We start from the raw sequence: 12,653 nt of genomic DNA, 5'->3' as shown, positions 1-12,653 counted from the left end.
CATCAAAATGATAAAAGAAACTAAAATTGAACTCTGCCAAGCCTAACCCTAGAGGCCAGTTGTGTGTCAAGCATCCTCCTGAGGGGCATTGCACGGCTGATGCCAACACACCACCAGCCATCCTGCAGGCACAACAAAATCTGGTGCCCCAGCATGCTCAGCTCCCCCAGGACAGGACTTTTACTGTGAGACATGGACATCCTCCTTCAGGGGACAACACCGGGCACCCCCACTCCCCAACTGGGAAAGTTACACACCAAGTCCCTGAGCCAGCCTCACACCATCCCACCAGGGGCACCAGCTGCTGCCCGTAAGAAGGCACCACAACAACCCTGGCCCCCTGGCTTTGCTACCTCCTAGCAGCAACCCCTCGGCCCTGGGTCTGCTAGGCCCTTCCCACCTGGCTACCAGCCACCAGGACACCCCCCCCCCATACACATACACACACACACACACTCCCTTCACCCCTCCCCACTCCATCACCCCCTCCACTTAACCCGCCCGCTCCATTCCATTCCCCCTCCCCTCCCACTCCACTCCACTCCATTCCCCCTCCCCCGCTCACCGCGCGGCGAGCTCTTCCCCCCTCAGAGGCCCGCGTGCCGGAACCGGTGGTGTTGGCGGCGGTTACTCCCGTCCAGTGAGTGCGGCCGATAACTCCGGCGCGGCTCCATAGTCCGCCCTAGGTCCTCCGCCTCCTCACGAGACTCAGCCGCAGCCGGGCCCGCGGGGGGAGCCGGCAAAAGAGGAAGGAGGGGGGGGGAGAGAGAGACGACAACCCTGCGCATGCGCGAGACCGCCGCTATTTCCCATTCAGGAGAAGGAGGCGGTAAGTGCAGCGGGGTTGCGTACGCGAGGGTCGGCCCGGAGTCCGAGGGCGGGGGCCGAGAGAGGAGACTCACGCTAATGCGCATGCGCCAAACTTCCTACGCCAGCGAGAGGGGAGCGAGGCAAAGGCGACGAACAACGACGCGCATGCGCGGGGTGCGGCTGGCTGAGCGCTGGCGCGATCCGCCTGTGTGGGCGCGTGGCGCTGCCTCGGCGGGCGGGGGGGTGGGAAGGCTGCGCGCAGGCGGAGTGGCTGCCCTCCCTGTGGGGGGGTAATGCCGAGTCCAGTGGATTTGCCCTGCCCTCTGTTGTGGGGGTTTGCTCCATTGCAAGCGCCAGGCTGTGTTGGGACAGCGGGGAGTGAGGATCATACTCCTTGGGGTCAGTGCGCTGCACCTTTTTGCACCATCGAGCTCCCCCCGGTCACCGTGTTACACATGCTGAGTGTTGCCAATTCCAGGCACTCATGAACCATGAGTCGGGCATAACAACCCCCACGAGAGCGGCTTAAAAAGCATGAGATTTTTTTTTTTTTAAGATTAATTTTAGGCTTATTTTATTTCCCCAATTTTTGAGCTTGGGTCACGTTTTCAAACATGAGAACTAGCAACTTCTCCCTTTTTAAAAAAAAACAAAGCCGAGATTTCCATCTCATCACTAGACGGTAGACCGTGAGAACTGGGGCTGTGCGGGAAAAGTGCAAGAGTTGACAACATTATTAATGCTGAAAAAATATTTCATTTGTATTACTAAAGCCATACTGTGCTAATCACTGTACAAACGTATAAGAAAAAAACAGCCTTGCCCAAAATAGTTAACAACTGAAGTTTAAGATGAGAGGCATATTCATTTTATCAGGACATCCCCAAAAGAATCTAGAAATTCTGCAAATCTCCAGTTGAGTGGATTCCTCCCCTCCAACCCCTTAAACTTCACATATTTAATTACAGTGATACTTGGTCACCTTTTTAGAAATCATGCTAATAGTTTGTGCTCCTTCCTACTCCCTTTTAGCTGATGCTTCCAAAGTGCTTTAAAAATCTTCTCTATGCCTCACAAAATCACTGTGAGGGGGGTGTGATGTTGCACTTGATATGCTTTATGGAAATATGCTTATGAATATGACATAACTGGAATATGCTTTATACTAAGTACCCCTTGTATGGTGTCATTAGAAAGCTTGTAATCTACTAAGTGTGTTCATCCTATTTGTTTGCATGTATTATTTCTATATCTGGAGTTAGGAGAATAAGATATAAACTTGTATCACTGCTGTAAACATATTAAGTGGAAGCCATTAAGGGTGCTCCAGAAACAATCAGTTGTAAATGGCCTTAGTTACTTGAACATCTTCCTGTGTACATGTGGGCCAGCCCACGGGGAACAGAGACTAAGGATGTTACAGTGACACATGACCATGTCATCTGATAATGAAATCCATCTTAAATGTGGTACTTTTTCATATAGAAGGAGGGGTGGGGACCCATAGAGACAAAAGATTCCCGCTTTGTGCCAAAGCTATAAAAGGGGGTGGAGCAGCACAAAATGGGCAGCCAGTCATGAGAAAACCCCTGCTTACCACCTGAGGTGTCTGATGGAACTAACAGACTGTACCAGGGGAAAGGATTGGGCCCGGACTAGGAAGGAGTCTAGTCTGTGAAAGAAGCTTATTCAAACATCTTTGAGGGTGAGATATTACCTGTAATCAGTTTCTTAATGTATTAGACTTAGACTTGCATGTTTTGTTTTATTTTGCTTTGTGACTTACTTTGTCCTGGCTATTATTACTTGAAACCACTTAAATCCTACTTCTTATACTTTATAAAATCTTGTTTGTTTATTACTAAACCCAAAGTAAGTGATTAATACCTGGGGGAAGCAAACAGTTGTGCACATCTCCCTATCAGTGTTATAGAGGGCAGACAATTTATGAATTTACCCTGTATAAGCTTTTTACAGAGTATAACAGATTTATTTGGGGTTTGGATCCCATTGGGAGCTGGGTGTCTGAGTGCTGGAGACAGGTAAACTGCTGAGCTGTTTTTAGTTAAAGTCTGCAGCTTTGGGGGCGTGGTCCAGACCCTGGGTCTGAGTTGCAGCAGGCTAGCGTGTCTGACTGAACAAAGCAGAGTTCTGGAGTCCCAAGCTTGCAGGGAAAATGGGCTCAGAGGTAATTTCAGCACATCAGGTGATCGTCCCAAGGGGATCTCTGTGACCAAACCCATTACAGTGGGAAAATAGTTATCTCCAGAAACAGCAATGAAAGGTGTTGTACAATCTTTAGCAATTACTTCAAGACAAAGGCAGAGCTGAGAATAGAGTCTGATTTCTGATTCCCCATCCCTGCAGTCATCACTTGACCTGGAAAAAAATTCATACTGGTCTTTATGTGACATGACAGTATATAGTACCGTATGCAACCCCAAAGTGAGTGTTATCACTGTGTGATGCTGTACAGCACATGGACAGTGACTGATGCAGTTACATTTTCAAAGCATGGAGCTTCAGATGGATTAAAAATCATCTTAAACCACTTATTTTGTTTAAGTGACTAACCAGTACCCAACTGCAGCCTGTGATGAACACACAATTGGCATCATATCCCTTCAGAACCCTATTCCACCTTCACAGCTGATGGGCATCCATGGTTTGTTGAAATACAGAAGGAAGGCCAAGCTCAAACAAGGCCCTCTGTAATTTGTCCCAGTCTGTACATGGTATGTTGTAATTTTATCAGCAACATCTTTAAAACGTATTGCTTCAATATTTAAATAGGCAAAATACAAACCAGATTCTAATCTGTGTGAGAAGCGCAAGTATAACATATGGGCTGTGTGAGGGGGGAAATGAAGTCAACGATGAGATCATGAATAAATATCTTCATATGCTTTACATAGCAATTCAATGTGCAACAGTTAGATCACCTCCCATATATAATAGGGATGTTTTTGGGTGACCATGTACTTAGCAAATTCCAAGAGTGATTCAGCAATTAATTAGCACAGGTGTTTCTGTGGGCTGGTCTACACTTAGTCCGGACTTCGGACTAAGGTACGCAAATTCAGCTACGTTAATAACGTAGCTGAATTCGAAGTACCTTACTCCGGACTTACCGCGGTCCAGACGCGGCCGGAAGTCTCCCCCCGTCGACGCCGCGTACTCCTCTCGGCGAGCTGGAGTACCGGCGTCGATTGTGAGCACTTCCGGGATCGATCCCAGAACATCGATGGCGTGCCTCCGGACCAGCCGGTAAGTGAAGACTAGGCCTGTAAGTGTGAAATACAACAGTAGGAGAGCAATTCCAGCATTTAATGATTCTTAAAGGTACACCTGCACGGCCTTGTAAGATAATGGTAGTTCCTGGGCTGAAATTTGAATCCTGGTGGGTTTATGACCAGGTTGACCTATTATTTTGTTCTTTGTGTTGTGATGGTAGATGGGAAGGGGTTACACAGTCTTTGCTTCTTTCTGTGTCTAGTGATTATTTCTGAAAGGGTAAAACGTGAGTCTACCTTGCAAATATGTCACCAAAATGTACCAGGCATAGAGCATGTGAAAACCACTGTGGTAGTCAAACAGAGTAATGATGGTTCTGGGTCTGTAAGACACTCAGTTCCAAGGTTCACTTGAGCATTTGGCATATAGCTAGCTGCCCTTTATTACAGAGTTAGGAATGCTTGGGAGGGTTAGCCATTCCCCCACCATCTTCTTAAAGACTATCAGAAAGGAAAAGATGAAGTGGTGCAGTGGGATAGTATTAACCTTAAATTAAAGTGCTAACTGGTGTCCTAGTGGACAAATATCACTCACCAGCCCAAAATTCAGATTTTCTTTTAAAAAAGTATTACGAAGTTTAATATTCTAGAAAGTTTAAATCAGCTGGGTACTTTAACTGCAGTTAGGGTGATTTTGCTGTCATCATCTTGTTCTTATTAGTACTCCTGAGGGAATTCTGCACCAAAAAAATAAAAATTCTGCACACAATATTTTAAAATTCTGCAAATTTTATTTCTCAAATAAAGGTGGAGGCGCCAGCATGGCATTGGAGAGCACAGGCCACTGGCTGCACAGAAGTGGGAGATCACTGTGCAGCTCCCCCCCGGGAGACAGATTCAGCTGTGAGGCTGCACCCAACCCTGACACAGCTCAAGGACAGGACCTGCCCCACCCCAGAAACACCCCAGTGCCCTGCCCCTCCCTGCCAGGTGCACCCAGGTGTGGGCAGGCAGGCTCAGCTTGGCAGGATCCAAGTGTGGAGGGGCTTAGTGGTAGAGGGGGAGGGGGGAAATCCAGGTGTGGATTTAAAGGCTTCTGTGTGAGGCCATCTGGGTGTGGGTGGCTCAGTGGGGGATCCAGGTACACAGGGGATCTGGATGCACAGGGGCTTGTTGGGAGGTTCTGGATGTAGTGGGATGCTGGAGGGGGGTTCAGGTGAAGGTGGTTGGGGCGCAGCAGGGTGGATAGAGCTTGGTGGGGAGTCTGGGTGTCAGGGGCTCAGTGGGGGAGGTCTGGGTGTGGGGAGATAGAGCTCAGCAGGAGGGTCTGGGTGTGGGGGTCTCAGTGGGGGGGTCCAGAGGCTGGGGGAGTGGGGCAGCAATCCAGGTGCAGCTGGTTGGGGCTCAGTGGGGTAGGGATCTAGGTGGCTCATCGGGGTGGTGCAGCAGGAGTGGGGCTCCTCAGGGGGGTTCTGTATGTGGGGTGTGAGGCTCAGCGAGAGGGTCTGGGTATGAGGGGTTCTGGATGCACAACAGTTGGGTGGATAGGGGAGCAGGTCCCTGTACAGTGATCCCTCCCCCTGCAGCTGAGGAACGATGGGTGCAGGAAACAGTGGTGTGGGGGAAGAATTTGCAAAGATTCCTGCAGCTGGGGGAGAAAGCTGGGGGTGGGTCTGACCCAGCACCGGATGCCGTGCAGGGGAAGAGGAAGTCCTGTTCTACCCAGCCCAGCCGGGACTAGCAGCTAAGCCCGGTGCGGGGTAGGAGTCACCAGCCAGGTCTTCCCCAGTTCCGCCTCCTGCCCTACAGTGATTTACCTCTCTGCCGTCTGACATGGGTACCCGAAACATACTGCTATGGAATGTCGCATGGCTGCTCTTGTGGCTTCCCTTTGCTTCCACATCAGAAAGTCATTTTTCTGTGGGGAAGCAAAGAAATCTATGGGGAACATAAATTCTGTGCATGCGCAGTCGCGCATAATTCCCCCAGGAGTATTATTAGTTACCACATTAGTGAATATTCTTTAACACAGAGGATAAAATAGCAGCCCTGAACATTCATCCTGACCCTTTATTTGGTAATTGGCTAAACATTCTCCCTGCTTTAAAATCCCTCCCAGCCCCTCAGAACATACATCTAATCTCATGTAAGAAGCTCTCCAGCTCAGCCACAAATAAAGTCCCCACCTCCAAAAAGCACTTTCCTATCTATTGGTGACTTATGGCCAAATCCTAAAAGAAGCTGAGAAACTACAGCTCCCCTTAAAGTCATCACAAACGGCCTCTCACTTCAGTGAAAGCAGGATCGGGTCCCTAATTCTGTACTCACCTAATGCATGGTGAGTGTCTTCAGGTCAAATCCCCAGGGATAAGTTACAGGAGGGCTCAGAACCTCTCAAAATTAATGCCTTAGGCACTAATGCCAATTCTGTTCCCATTGAAATCAGCAGGAGTTTGTCACAGGCTCAGGAAGGAGTAGGATCAGGCCTTTGTGTGCTGCCATTGTAGACAAACATAAGAACGGCTATACTGGGTCAGACCAAAGGTCCATCTAGCCCAGTTTCCTGTCTTCTGACAGTAGCCACTGCCAGGTGCCCCAGAGGGCATGAACAGGTAATCATCAAGTGATCCATTCCCTGTCGCTCATTCCCAGCTTCCAGCAAACAGTGTTTAGTTAACTTCAGCACAGTTGTCTCAGGAGATATCTGATCACTAGAAAACAGGATATTACTTTAATTGCATGATGTAATTATTTGTTAGTCCAGTCTCAAGCATATGGCTCATTCAGAGCAGCTCTGGCTAAAGATATCAGACCAGGTCAATTTTGCTAGGGTAATTTACACCATCTGAGGATTGGGCCCATTATTTGCTACATCCAGGATTGTTTTTCTAGGTCACATCGGGAGATAAGAGAAGGTGGCTGCACTTGATGGGTTAGGGCAGGTTGTTTTGAGATATCACATGTTCTCAAGTCAAAAGTTCTGTGCATTTTGCAAGGAAGTGGGGGTCAGGAAATGAAGCGAGTGCAACATGGAATTGAGTGCCAGGAAATGAAATGACAGTGCACATTGAAAATGGGGAAGTTGAAAGCTAAGGGCTGGGGAAATGCCAGAGATTCAGTAGAAAGAGGGTTTGCTGCCACCACGACATCGGAGGATAAGCAATACTTTTTAATTTTATTCACACCCCCCACCCCCATCGTGGCCACTGATTTTCTCAATCTTTGTGTATATGAGAACACAATGTATGGTTCTGGGATGCCAGTGGTATTTTAGAGAACAAATTGGTATTAAAATGCCTAAATGATGCACAAATGTAAAGTGATGGTGGAACTTGAGGTCAGGAAGGAATTGCTCCTCAGGCCAAGGAGCTGCAGGGTTCTTTTACATTCCCTCCCTTCTCTCCCTCCCCCCCCCTTCTGGAGCACTTTTAGGATGAGATGGAAATATCCTACATGATTTTCTGCAGCTTCAGAGGCAGGGCAGTTGGCTGGCCTTGGTAGATGGAGAGCCTAAGGCACAAAGAGGAGACGGAACATGCTCAAGATCATACAGAGAGAATCAAAAATAGAATCACTCTGCCTGCTCCTTTTCCCGTACTCTTAGTACTAAATGATATTCTCTCTTTATCGAGATGCAATCCCTCTTACAAGAAAGCAGCAAAACAATTATAGCCCAGCACCAAGGAGTTACGCTCAGGGATCCAGTGTTTGTGTAACAGTCACGTACTCCCAGATCTCCAGTACACAAACCAGGCAGGAGAAATTTCAGTTGCGCTGAGATTCTAATGATGAACTTTTCAGCCTTTGCACAGGTTAAAGGAACAATGCTTCTTTAGGATTTTGCTTTCCACTACTACTTCCAATTTGAATAAATATTGATTATTAAAAATAAAGATGTCAAAGAAAACAGATTTTTGAGCCCATTGACAGCATCCCTTGCCTGCATGACACTGCCAGACGTCTTGCAAAGGCCGTGAACTCTGGACTCGATGAACACTTATCCTTATTAGTTAATGGAGATTAGATGAGATTGCTAACCAGCTGTGTGTCTCCTATTTATAACAAACCTATATGTACCACAGCTATGCTGCAAGCTGCCCAGGTTCCACAGTGACCTTGGAAGTCCTGCTTCCTGGGCTAATGGAAGAAACACAGCATGCCATGCTCTGTGACATCCTCTTGTTCCTACACAGAGCACAAAACAGTCCAAGTGAAGGACAGTTATATCCCTTTTGAGCATCTGCTTGCTGACAAAGGGAACAGAACAGGTATGCGTGCACAGAACCGTATATTAGGCTACACATAGTAAGGTGTAGTGAAGGTGGGCCCTTCGTGAGAGAGGGATGAGAAATGAAATGTTTGAGGGTCTCAGAATTCAGTGTCCCTTGTGCCTCATTCAAGAAAAGCCAATAGAAGGAAAACCTTTGGTACCAATACCCACAGATAAACAAACACATACAGTTCTCTCTGTTTAGGTCCTTGGTTTTGCAAAATATAAAGTGCATGGCTTTAGGTTTAATGGAACACTATTGTCAGATTCACCTCAGCCAATCAGATCAAACAATAACAGGATGTTTCTGCTAAAATGCTCAGCAGTGAAATCATTAACTTCTGAATTGTCATTAGGCCTCAGTTAACAACCTGTTGAGATGAAGGAGTTCATGTCTCCCTTATAGCTGTTTAAGGTTTATCTACCTGCCATTTCTGTGTAACCATGAGAAATAGGAACTTAATATTTTTCAAAATGGAAGCTTAAATCCTGTAGAACCTGATAGCAAGTGGAGATATGACAAACCAGTTAATAATGATGCTGTTTAACCACAAAACCATTGATGGCGGGACAGGGGAATTATACAATACTATTGCTTTAACTTTTCAGAGTGCTGTGCAAATAGTAACTATGTCCTCATAAGACTCCCCCATGAGGTAGGTAAATATACCGAGATATACGTATCTCATAGAACAGGAAGGGACCCTGAAAGGTCACTGAGTCCAGCCCCCTGCCTTCACTAGTAGGACCAAGTACTGATTTTGCCCCAGATCCCTAAGTGGCCCCCTCAAGGGTTGAACTCACAACCCTACGTTTAGCAGGTCAATGCTCAAACCACTGAGCTATCCCTCCCCATTTTAAAGATGGGGAAACAGGTTAATGGACTTGCAGTGCACTCACAATTCAGTGGCAGAGCTGGGATTAGAAATCAGGAGGTCCTGGTTTCTAGCTCCATACTCAATCCACTTGGTAATGCTGGCTGTCTCTGATAAGCTTGAGAGCCGTTGGCAACTGGTGTACAGACAGCTCAGTTAGTGGTGAGCTGAGAGACTTAGCAGGAGAAAAGTTAAATGTCACAAAGGAGGGAGGGAGAACCCATGGCAAAATCTTTACCAGGAAACCCAGCAATGGGCGGATGAAAGGACCAAAATCTCAGTATTGTGGAGAGCGAACAACTGGCTAGAGAAGGTGCACTGAGAGTCTGTGTTCAGGTACCTCACTTCCGTTAGTAAGACTACTGCAGGTAAATTTCATAAGAGAGTTTCAGAGGAATTTTTAGCAATGTTAAGAAGGGATTTATTCAGAGGGAAATGTTCTTAAGGGAGTTTAAGCAGAGATTTGATGGCTGGGCAAAAGGAATGTAAAGCTGTGATTTAAAAGGTCAGCTTAACATTGATAGTCACACTTAACCATAGAGAATGCCATTTAGAGGTAAGAACTGCAGGAAACTCAGCTGTAGGAAGCACAATCACCTTATCTGAGCTGCTATGTCTGGGCTCAGCAAGGAGGGGAAGGGTCACCAAGTTCTTTTGGTCTAAAATAAGATGGAGCTTGCCAAAGGCCAACTACATGCTCATTTAATGGAAGCTAATATCCTAGGCCCAGCACAATCTGGATACAGGCCACATTATGGGACAGAAACAGCTTTAGCGGCACTGATGGATGAACTCCTGTCAATAGATAAAGGACAGACATCCATTATCATTCTCCTGAAGCATTCGACACTGTTGACAATGAGATAAAGCTATACTGCCTGAGAGAAGCGCGCACACACACACAAAACAGTGATGGGAATCTGCTCCTCCATCGCTAGACCCCTCATTTGTGGAGTCCCACAAGGATTCATTCTCTTTCCAGTCCTATTCAACATCTACATGCTGAACTGCTCAGACAACATGAATTCAAGTGCCGAGAATATTCAGGTAACTAACAGCTCTACATATCCTTCACCACATATGGCCACATAATCACCACCAAATAGCCCAGTGGCTGAATGAGATCAGTTTATGGATGAAGAACAAATGGCTAAAGCTGAACCCAAGCAAGATAGAGGTGATGGAGGACAGATAAAAGCACTTTGAAGAGTTTGCAGCCTGGTGCCAGTCTCCTTTGATTGAAGGCCCATGCCCACAATTGGCCAGTTCAGTCTGTAGTTCAGGAGTGCTCCTGGATTCCTTATTGACACTAAGTTTTCACATAGTAACATGGACAGTAACGCTTTCTACTGTTGGATTTTTGTTTGGTTTTGTTAATAGGAAGCCAAATGAACAGACTCAATTGGTATTTCTTAATCAAAGATTTAGTCAAAGATTAACACAGCACGATACAGAAAGGAAGGCCATAGTTATCAAAATGATCTGGAGACCGGAGAAGCATCTGTAGCTCAGTTCACTCCTGATTCCCCAAAACACCCATCCTCCTATATTTGTTCAAGACAAAGAAAAATTCCTTTCCCATACTGAACTACATGAGAAGTTCCTTTTTATGGTATCTTATCTTGTCTAATTAATAGGCTAAAGATATCTGAAACTAAGGCCTTATTATAGAAAACATCTTGTGAGGGTTTACGCCCCTCCTTGCAGGGCAGCACAGCCTAGTGGCCAGAGTCCATAGGATCAACCCTTGGCGCAGGGTAGCATGGCCTAATGGACAAAGTCCATATACACGCCCCTGGTTGCAGGGCCGTAGGACCTTACTACTGGCTCAGCAAGGGGGTCCTACCGAAACGCTGAGGCTTACCGGGGTCAAGGTACCAGTCCGTCACCTCCCCTGGGTCGCTCCCTACCGACTGGGGAGTTGGGGTCTCCCACGGATCCCAGGGTTCTCCGTGAGTCTCCGGATCCGTCGCCGCCTCTGGTTCCTCTCGCAGTAGGGGTTCGTGCCGGCCTATAAAAGCCTCTGTTCCTGGCAGCTTCAAGAGTGTTGGCTGGTCCTCTGCAGGAGCTTCCCAGTTAGGTCCTTCCCTTGCGGCCGCCAGCCCCGACTGAGCTGAGTTCCCTGCTTTTATACTCAGTGAGCATCTGGAGCATGCCCAGTACGGGGCGGGACTTCCTCTGTCAGAGCTACTGGTCTGACGTCGCTGGGGCCAGTGTAGGGCGGGGCTGCCCCGTCACACATCTGTACCAATAAGTAATTCCTAATAAACTAAAAACCTCTCTCAATAGGTAATTATTTAATTGACCACCAAAGACACTTGTAATAAAAAGTCTCTCTTTACCTGGACACATTCTCCACAGGTCAATGGGGCAAGGTAAAAAGTATTATACACATTCCATTATTTGGTCACACACCAAAATTCAACCTAAAGTACAAAGTCCCTAGACTCATAGATACAGAACACTTTCGTTCATGCACTAAGGAGCATGGGGTTTTATATACAAAGAATTGTGGGAATACAAAAGATCATGAGGAGTCTGATTTATTTGCTAACAATACTGTTGCTAATTGGCTTGTGGTGAAGAGATTGGATGGGGACTCAGGAGTTCTGGATTCAGTTCCTGGCCCTGTAACAGACTCCTTATATGACCATGGGCAAGTAATTTCATCTCTCTCTATGCCTGTTTCCAACCTATAAAATGTAGATAATACTTGATTTTCATCCATCTTTGCCTGTCTTTAGGGCAGGACTGTCTCTGGTTTTGTCTCTCTAGAGTGCCTAGCACAATGGGGCTCTGATTTTGGTAGGGGCCTTTAATTGCTACTGTAATACAAATAAATAATAGATCTAAAACATGCTTTCCTATTACCGTATATTCCTAGACCCACAAAGGAGTTGGGTTACCCTAGACTGGAGGGACGGAAGGGAGAGTAAGTTTCTCTGATTTGGGGAATCAGAAAGCTTTTCCTCAGGGCAAACTTTCCCTGAACCAACTAAAGGACTAGCTGAAGATGTTTGATAGGCAAGTTGCTGAATAAGGGGCATTCAAACCAAGTCACTAATTATATGTTGTGGTCCTGGGGAAATCATTCCAACTCCCATCGGTTTCCCTCAAAGCGTCACACAGCAATCTATACTGAGAGCTTGATTAGGGCCAGATGTTCACATTGCTGAAGTCAAGACTGTGTCAACACTTTCAATGTCAGTCTTGTCATATTGGATGTGTGTTAATATTTGAGCCATAGATCATCACCCAGGAAAGTGTGGCTGAGCGAGTAGGAATCTTGGCAAATTAAAAAAATAAAATCATTTGACAAATAATCCAGTTCACAAATTTTAAATCACATAAGATTAAAGCAAAAAAATAGGCAAAGAATTTGATTTTTTTTGCACCTATTTGTCACTCCAGAATGTCTCCACATAGAAAATCTTGACATTTTGCAAGTATTCAGTCTATTATCCA

General features: G+C 46.4%; 2 protein-coding genes across 3 annotated transcripts in view; one reads left to right on the top strand and one right to left on the bottom strand.

Annotated features, from left to right (window-relative positions):
* NADK (NAD kinase) overlaps positions 1–704 on the bottom strand; it is a 34,236-nt gene extending 33,532 nt beyond the window's left edge. Inside the window, exon 1 of the mRNA XM_034753023.1 lies at positions 566–704. The gene's annotated coding sequence lies outside the window, so the exon portion shown is untranslated. The remainder of the gene's footprint in view (positions 1–565) is intronic.
* Positions 698–12,653, top strand: part of CALML6 (calmodulin like 6) — a 196,199-nt gene continuing 184,243 nt past the window's right edge. For both annotated transcript variants that reach the window (XM_034753031.1, XM_034753030.1), the window contains exon 1: positions 698–829. The gene's annotated coding sequence lies outside the window, so the exon portion shown is untranslated. The remainder of the gene's footprint in view (positions 830–12,653) is intronic.

This window comes from Trachemys scripta, chromosome 19 (genome assembly GCF_013100865.1).
Source record: "Trachemys scripta elegans isolate TJP31775 chromosome 19, CAS_Tse_1.0, whole genome shotgun sequence".
In the NCBI taxonomy this organism is placed as follows: Eukaryota; Metazoa; Chordata; order Testudines; family Emydidae; genus Trachemys; species Trachemys scripta.
Note: the sequence above shows the minus strand (reverse complement) of the source record. Positions and strands in the feature narration are given on the sequence as shown.